The sequence below is a fragment of the Canis lupus genome, chromosome 13 (genome assembly GCF_003254725.2).
Source record: "Canis lupus dingo isolate Sandy chromosome 13, ASM325472v2, whole genome shotgun sequence".
In the NCBI taxonomy this organism is placed as follows: Eukaryota; Metazoa; Chordata; class Mammalia; order Carnivora; family Canidae; genus Canis; species Canis lupus.
In genome coordinates this window covers 3,870,272-3,878,394 of record NC_064255.1, presented here as the reverse complement: position 1 = coordinate 3,878,394, position 8,123 = coordinate 3,870,272, and the positions used below count along the sequence as shown (strand labels likewise).

Sequence of the window (8,123 nt, the reverse complement as noted above, 5' to 3'; positions counted from 1 at the left end):
CCGGGGGGAGCGCGCGTCCGCACGGGGCCGGCAGGCGGTCCGCCGCACCCGCACCCGCACCCGCACCCGCACCGCGCGCCCGGCCCCCCCCCCCCGGCCCCCCCGCCCCCCGCCCCCCGGCCCGCAGAGGGGTCGGCGGCAGGACGGAGACGGCGCGGCCGGCCGGGGAGGGGGGCGCGGCGCGCGGCGGTGCTGTCCAGGGGGAGGCGGGCGGAGGGAAGGCGCTGCCGCCGCCGCCGCCGCCGCCGCCGCTGCCGCCTCTGCCGCCTCGCCGGCGGCGACACAGACGCGGGGAGCGGCCGAGGCGGTGAGTCGCGGCGCCGTCGCTCGGGTTCTCTGCAGCCGGGGCCCGTCGGAGTGGCGGCCCGGGCGGCGGGCGGGCGGGGGGGCGGGGGCGCCGCTGCCGGGGGATCCGCGCGCCCCGGGCCGGGCGGGCGCAGGGGTGGGCGCGAGGAGCGCGCGGTCCTGGGGACCCGGTGCCCGCAGCCGTCCCCGGCGCGGCTCCCCGGGTCGGGTGCCTTGTCCTGCCCTCGGGGCCTCCGAGCGAAGAGAAGACCGAAGACCCCGGGGGCGGCGGCAGGAAGGGGAAGAGCCGCTGCTGACGGCGGACGGCGGACGGACGGACGGACGGACGGCGCGCAGAGGTGCGGGGCGGGCTGCGCGGGCGCCGGGTCGGAAGGGGGCGTCCGCGCGCTGGTGTCCGGGGCCCGCGGGAGCGACCCTCTGCGCGCGGGTGGGGTCGGGGCCCTCGCTCGCCCCCCTCGCTCGCCCCCCGCCTGCGGAGCCGGCCCGGAGAGGCCACGGGAGGCCGCGTGCGGTGTGGAGACCGGGGAGGGGGCTTGGGGAGGCGCCCGAGGCGGTAGTCGAACCCCGGGGAGGAAGTGGCGTGCGCTTGGGACCCGGGACCTGACAGATTTGCGTCTCTCGCCCTCGGGGACTCGGGAACGGGTGTGCTGCGGAGATGATGTGTTTGAGTGTTTTTCAGTGCATACCGGTTTATTTTTAGCTCCCAGAGAAGCAGGATGTGCAAAGTGGGTTGTATCAGCCCGGGAGGGGCAGGAGGTCTCCCTGTCCGCAGGAAAACACAAGTTTCTTGCTGCAGATGCTTCAACTTTGGAGCCCGGAGGAAGAAAGCGCTTGGCTCTCCGGCGCCCTCTCTCCGGCGCTCTCCCCACCGGGGCCACTTTCTCCCTGCGGGCCTGTCTGAAGCCGCAGGCCCGGCCGGCCGAGCGTCCTTCTCTGCTTGAGTGCTGGCCCCAAATGAGGGTACGGGTCCTGCGCGTAGGGCGGCTAGTGGAACACAGAAGTAGGGCTGCCAAGGTCTCGCTTGCTGAGAAGGAAACCACACAAGCTTGCTTAAAGTTTTCCGAGCTTTGTCTGATTTGAAAACAACAGACTTAAGCACGCAGCTGCCTTCCCAAGAGCAGGATTCTACGTCCAGGTTTCTCAGACCTAACTGGCCATGCTGGTGAGGTTTTTCACGCTGTCTGGGAGATGCCTGTGTTTTAGGGTCAAATGCAGGATGCAGGGACTGCAGAAGAGAAGGGGGTGGTATGATGGTGAGAGTGTGGGTGTATGGGAGGGAGACTACTGGGAGCTAAGTGTGGATCTAGGGAGGGGCTTCCTTCAGAGAAGGAGGCTCAGGAAGCTGAAATCCAAATGTTCAGGTGCCCAAACCAGACCCCTGGAAATTACTTCAGAGTCTCCCCCATTTCCAGCAGTCAGCATCAGTCCTGAAGATCCACTGACTCTCTGTAAGTGTGCTAGGTGACAGGGCTGTGGGGAGCATGGGCTGTGCAGCCAAACTGCTGGATGGGAGTTCTGGCTGGGACACAGGAAGCTCCTCAGCCCTTTCCTGATCTGTGGCATGAGATTGATAAGAGGTAGCAAACCTGTCTCAGGTGTGTTGTGAAGATAAAACGAATCAATACAGAGAGCACTTCACACAATGCCTTGTGCTTGTGTGCTGCAGAAATGCGAGCTCTTATTGTTGTTGTTGTTATATGTCCCCTTCTCTCTGTTTCTCCTGTCACTGATGTAGCTCATGTCCTTAGCACTTGCCTGAATTGTTCCAGTTGCCTTCACACTGGGTTCCTTGCTCTGAATCCAGACACTCTAGCTCCAGTCCATTCTCCAAACTGCAACTAGAATGCTCATCTGGAAAACAAAAATCTACGCCAGTCATGCTGCTTCATTTCCTTTAAAGGTTTTCCGTGGCTTTCAGGATAGAGTTCAGACTCCAGGGAATTTCATGACCTCACCCTCCTCGTTTCCTCCCCAGCCTCATCTCCCAGGCCTCTCCCTGTGTAGCTTCGGCTGCTCCCACCCTTCCTCATCTGGGTAACTCCTGGGAATTTTTCCCTACTCATCTGTAACAACACTGCCCACCAGCAGACCTCTTGGCAGCCCCCCTTCCCGGTCCCAGCTAATTGAGCTGCGCTTGCTTCCTGCTGCCATGTTACCCTGTGCATCCCCTCCCAGTGCCCTACAGCATCCTCTACACATGGATCTACCTCACTTGCAAGTGCCTTGAAAGATGGAGTGTGTCAGGAAATGTTTGTTGAATTAATAAATGGATATCAGTCAAGCAAAGTTCAGTCCTTTTCACTAAAGCCAGAAACAAACATGGAGAATAATAGGAAGACCAAACCAATCCTCAGTGTAATACTGCACAATAAAACAAAACAAAACAAAACAACCAAAAAACTTTGGGAGATATTAAGGAATCAGCAGTTGGTCAAAAGCAGTGTGGTGTGCTTCCTTGGAACCCAGTTCAGGTGTATTTTTTAAACTATAAAGGGACAGACTAATAATGGGGAAATATAGGGATTTGAACTCTTCCCTTCCTTCCATCATAAAAAGGTGGGGCTTCTCGCACTAGGCTGTGAGGAGGGGGGGGGGGGGTCCAGCTCTTTGAAAAGGTTGTGCCGTGAATTTGGTTCTGGAGGCAGAGAAGAACATTACCACATGCATAGGCTTTATGACTCTTCCTTGGATTGTGGCTTCCCTGGGAGTGTGGACTTCAGCTTGTCCTGGGAGAGATAGGAAGAGAGCAGGAACTATGCTGCCATCAAAGCTCCTCTGTTAAATTTTAAGCAATTCAGTATGTTGTGTGGGTGCATTTCTGACTGAGGCAGTATTTCCAACATCCCATTACTGGGATCTCAGGGACCTTGCAAAGGGAGCTAAGATGGAGCCCAGTTCTCTGAGACTGTCTCAGAGTCTCAAGGCTCCAGAGCAGGGGATTTTGGATAGCTGAGGAATCAAAAATACTTTTTACATTTTTAAAGGGTTATAAACAAAACAAATCGAAATACAAAGAAGAATATGTAATGGAGACCACGACTAAAACACTTACTCCTTAGTTCTTTATAGGAAAACTTTGCCAACTGCTGTTCTGGAGCTGAGACCATTGGTTTTATTTTTCAGGTCATCTTGGTTTGATTGGTAGTGGCTGCCTGGAGAGCTGGTTTGAGTAGGAATCCAAGGCTGGATCTGGACTCAGCAGGAAAGAGTTCTGTGGTCAATTAGTGATGTCTGTCAGGGTGTGGGATTAGGAAGTGGTAGCTTACAATTTTTGTCCTTACCATCCTTCTATCTTTATCACCATGGGAGAGAGTATCACTGAAGGATAATGAAGGCAGAAATCAGGGACAGAACACACGAGTTCAAAGTCAATCTTAGAAGAAGCCAGGAAATTTCTACCACTACCTTAAACTATTACCACCGTTAACATTAGTAGCTTCTTTTTATCCTTCCTATATGTACTATGTATGTACATAGGGATTCCATTAAATTTTGTAATAATATTTTCAGGAGATATGTATTATAATTAGGATTCAATTCTGTTGCAAGTGTCAAACAAACTTAAGTAAAAAAAAAAGGAACATTATTTTGGCTTTTTAACTCCTTGGTCCAGAGGAAGATACTTCAGGTATGGCTTGATCCAGGGCTTAAGCATCGTTACCAGGGCCTGATTTCTCTCTATTTACTGGTTTACTTTCTTGAAGTTGGCACCATTTTTAGGTTCCATTTCCTTGTGGGTTTAAATCCAGCCAGAAAAGGAGAGACTCTATCCCAGAATCACTTGCAATGACTGGCTGTGGCTTTATTGGCTTTGATTGGGTCCACCACCTCTTCCTTTGGCTCCAGTGCCACAAGTTAGTAGAGCTTGGGCTTGATCACAAGTTTTATCCCTGAGGCTAAGAAGCAGGGAGCAGGGTAGTTCTCCAGGAGAATATTGTTAGAGAACGTTGTTGTACTGTCACCAGGAGATGGGCCAATGGATGTTGGATTACAAAGTAACAGATGTCCACCATCGTACTGCTAGCATTCCCCTTCATAGATGAGGAAAACAGGTTCAGTGACACTCAATAACTTGTCCAAGGGCACATGGCTAATAAACAGTGGAGTTCTAATTTTAAACCCACAATTTATATGCTTAGTAGAATTATTTGTGAACAGAACATTTTTTTTTAAGTAGGCTCCACCCCCTGACATGGGACTTGAACTCTTGACCCTGAGATTAAGAGTCTCATGGTCTGCCTACTGAGCCAGCCAGGTACCCCATGAACAGAACAATTTAAAGTGAGCATAGTAAAAGCTCTAATCTCTTATATCTGAAAATATGGCTAACTAACTTCAAGAAATGCTATGTATTGGCTGGCTAGAAGATAGGAGGAAAAAGAAGAGAAAGACTTCTTTGGCTGGATTTTTACTTAGAATGTCAAGAAATATTTTTTTTTAGCAGTTTCCACATATTCAACATTGTGTTAAGTTCTAGTGATACAAGATGAATAAGATCTAGTCCCCTACCTTTAAGAAACTTATATTCCACTGTGAAAGTGCAAGACATACTTAGGGGACAGGTTGCCTGGAATGAGAACTGTGCGGTGGGGGAAGGTGGAGGAGCAGAGCCCCTTTGATGGGGACAGTGACCTTTCAGTTTGTTTACTGTCATGTCCCCACTGCAGTGCTGTGTGTGATAGGCAAGCAATAAGTGTTTCTTGAATATGTCATTTTTTTAAATTGTGGTTAAATATAAATAACACAACATTTACCTTGTGAACCATTTTTAAGTGTAAAGTTCTGTGGCATTAAGTACATTTGTGTTACTGTGCCACTGTCACCACCATCCATCCCCAGAACTTTTTCATCTTTCCTTTAAAAAAAAAAAGATTTTATTTATTTATTCGGGAGAGACAGAGACACAGGCAGAGGGAGAAGCAGGTTCCATGCAGGGAGTCTGACATAGGACCCGATCCCAGGTCTCCAGGATCACACCCCAGGCTGCAGACGGTGCTAAACCGCTGTGCCACCAGGGCTGCCCCTTTTTCATCTTTCCAAACTGAAACTCTATACCCAGTACAAAAAAACTCTCCTTCTCCAAATCCAGCCCCTGGCAACCACCTTTCATTGTACTTTGTGTCTGTCCGAATTTGACTACTCTAGGTACCTTATGTTACATGGAATCGTACAATATTTGTCACTTTGTGACTGGCTTATTTCACTTAACATTATGTCTTCAAGTTTACCCATGGTGTAGCATGGGTACGAATTTCCTTTCTTTTTAAAGCTGAGTAATACTGCGTTGTAGGTATACACTACATTTTGTTTATCTGTTCATTTACCAACAGGTACTTGCGGTGCTTCCACCTTTTGGCTATTGTGAATAATGCCATTGTGACCATCAATGATGGTATCTGTTTGAGATCTGCTATCAGTTCTTTTGGGTATATGCCCAGAAGTGGGATTGCTGGATCACGTGGTAATTTTGTTTAATTTTTCAAGGAACTGCCATGCTATTTTCTACAGCAGTTACAGGCCCACCAGCAATACACATGGGTTCCCATTCCTCCACGTCCTTGCCAACACTAGCTATTTTCAGGTTTGTTTTGTGTTTTTTTTTTTTTTTTTAATATAATAGCCATTCTAGGGAGTGTGAAATGTTTAACATAGTCTTCAAAGTAGATTGGGATCAAATTGTGAGGGACAGTAGTAAGTAGAGTCTGAATTTCATTTGGAGGAGCTGTTGAGTATTTGTTGCCTTGTGACACTGGCATGATCACTTCCCTACATTAGAGAGAGAGTGAAGAGAGGAAGGGCAGTAGGGAAGTTAGGGGGTGATTTTAATTATTCAGATGAGAGAGATCCTAATAGTTTTCTCCACATGTATACAACTGAGGATATTATATTTATTGCCCCACAAAAAAGTATTGGACTTGGGGAGGAAAAGTAAGTGTGTCACCAAGCTAACTCATGACCAGGGATGGCACAGATAAGTTGACCGCTATTGGTAACAATGACAGTAATGATTGCAAATGCCTTGATGCACACTTTCTGTGAACACGGCAGTGTTCTAAACATTAATTTGATTCTGATAAGTCCTTCAGAGGGTTTATCAGCCAGAGTTCATAGGGAGGCAGATGACACACTCACAGGGCATAACTGGAGAAAGTTTAGTGAGGGGACTCTTTACAAAGATGTGGGCAGAGTTAAGGGAAGCCGCCAAGAGTGGCCCGCAAGGCATGTAAGCCTTCACTATCCCAGCCCCGAAAGAGTGATGTGAGAGCAGTATGTGGAATTGGTCTTTAGTAGAGGAATACAGTTAATGCCAAACTTTGGCCTGTCATGGAGGCATCCAGGTGAGGGAGTCCCCAACTACTCTTTTCTCCCGTCTCTGAGTTCTGCTGGTGCACCTGATTGACCAACCTAATCAGAAGCCAGAGGGCAAGAAAACCTGTTAGATGTAAGGACTAGTCTTACCTGGAAATCAGCCTCCCAGGGCTGAGAGTGGAGTGGAGAAGGGAGGAATCTGGATCTGGAGAGGAAAGCAGAGAGGATCCAGCAGGCGGAGTGAGCACTATGGTGAGCCGTATTTCACAGGTGAGGGAACTAAAACATTAAGAGGTTGAATGACCTACCCAAGGTCACTAATAAGTTGTGGGGCTGAGATTTGAACCCAGGAACATTTTCACCATACATCCAGTCTGATCTGGTATGTTAGATTTTTTTTCCAAACCTGTGTGTTTTCATTCTTTGGGAATAATCTGATTTGTACAAATTTCGCTTGGCTGTCAAAATGGAGAGTAAATGACTGCTCAGAATTTCTTCCTCTTCCCCCCTCCCCTAAATAACAACATGTATTTCATATGTATGTTTCATAGCTGAATGATTATATTTAAATTAAAAATATCTTTTTATATAATTGGTGGGGGGTGACAATATGTCCTTGAAATACATGTGAGAAAGTTATGTTTGTTTTGTTTTGTTCTTAGCTGAAAGCTCCAAAGGAGTTGATAGTGTAACTTGGCTGCTTAAACATTAATGAGACCTAGGGCTGTGTTAGAAGGAGAGTGTCCAGTACAAGGGAGATGGTATTTCCCTCTGTGCTATCTTGGCAGGAGGAAGTTCAGCAAGCAGTGTCTAGTGTGGGGGAGCCCACCTCCCCCAAGGCATGTCTGAAGGCCTCTCTAGCCAGAAAAAGCTCTGTGGAAGCCCAATTATTGTGGTCTACACATATATGAAGCATTGCATCAGAGAAAAAAAATCTATTCTAGGGTCAGAAGTAGGCTGCCGGTGCAGCATGGGCTGCATTGGAAGGCCTCATATTTTCCGTGCTTGGAGGTTGTGAAGCTGAGGCCACGGGTGAGAGATGTGGTCAAGGGCTTATGTTAGTTTCCTGTGGCCTGTATAACAACTTACCACAAACTGGGTGGCTTAAAATAACAGAGATATGTTTTCTCACCGTTCTGGAGGGCAGAAGTCCAAAATCAAGATAGCAGCACAGCCAGGCCCCCAGAAGCTTTGTGGGGAGAATTCTTTGCTTGTCCATCCCAGCGGCAGGTGGCTGTCAGCATTCCTGGGCTCAAGGCTGCATCACACTCATCTCTGCCTCCATGGACACGTGGCCTCCTTCTCTCCTCTGTGTGTCTCTTATAAAGGACATTTGTTGTTAGATTTAGGGTTCACCTGGATAATCCAGGGTTATTTTATTTTGAGATCCTTCACCTGGATAATCCAGAGTTATTTTATTTTAAGATCCTTAACTTAATTACCTCCTTTTTCCAAATAAGATCATATTCACCTGTTCCCAGAGTTTGGAAGTGGGCATGTTTTTGGGG

At 48.8% G+C, this 8,123-nt stretch overlaps 1 protein-coding gene across 7 annotated transcripts in view; it reads left to right on the top strand.

The window, feature by feature from the left end:
- The first annotated feature begins 243 nt into the window (after window positions 1-243).
- Window positions 244-8,123, top strand: part of NCALD (neurocalcin delta) — a 370,180-nt gene continuing 362,300 nt past the window's right edge. For 3 of the 7 annotated variants that reach the window (XM_025450975.3, XM_025450978.3, XM_035712638.2), the window contains exon 1: window positions 244-307. The gene's annotated coding sequence lies outside the window, so the exon portion shown is untranslated. Of the gene's footprint in view, window positions 308-480; window positions 645-8,123 lie in introns of those variants that run through there. The other 4 variants (XM_049093290.1, XM_049093293.1, XM_049093295.1 and 1 more) reach the window with 4 other exon arrangements.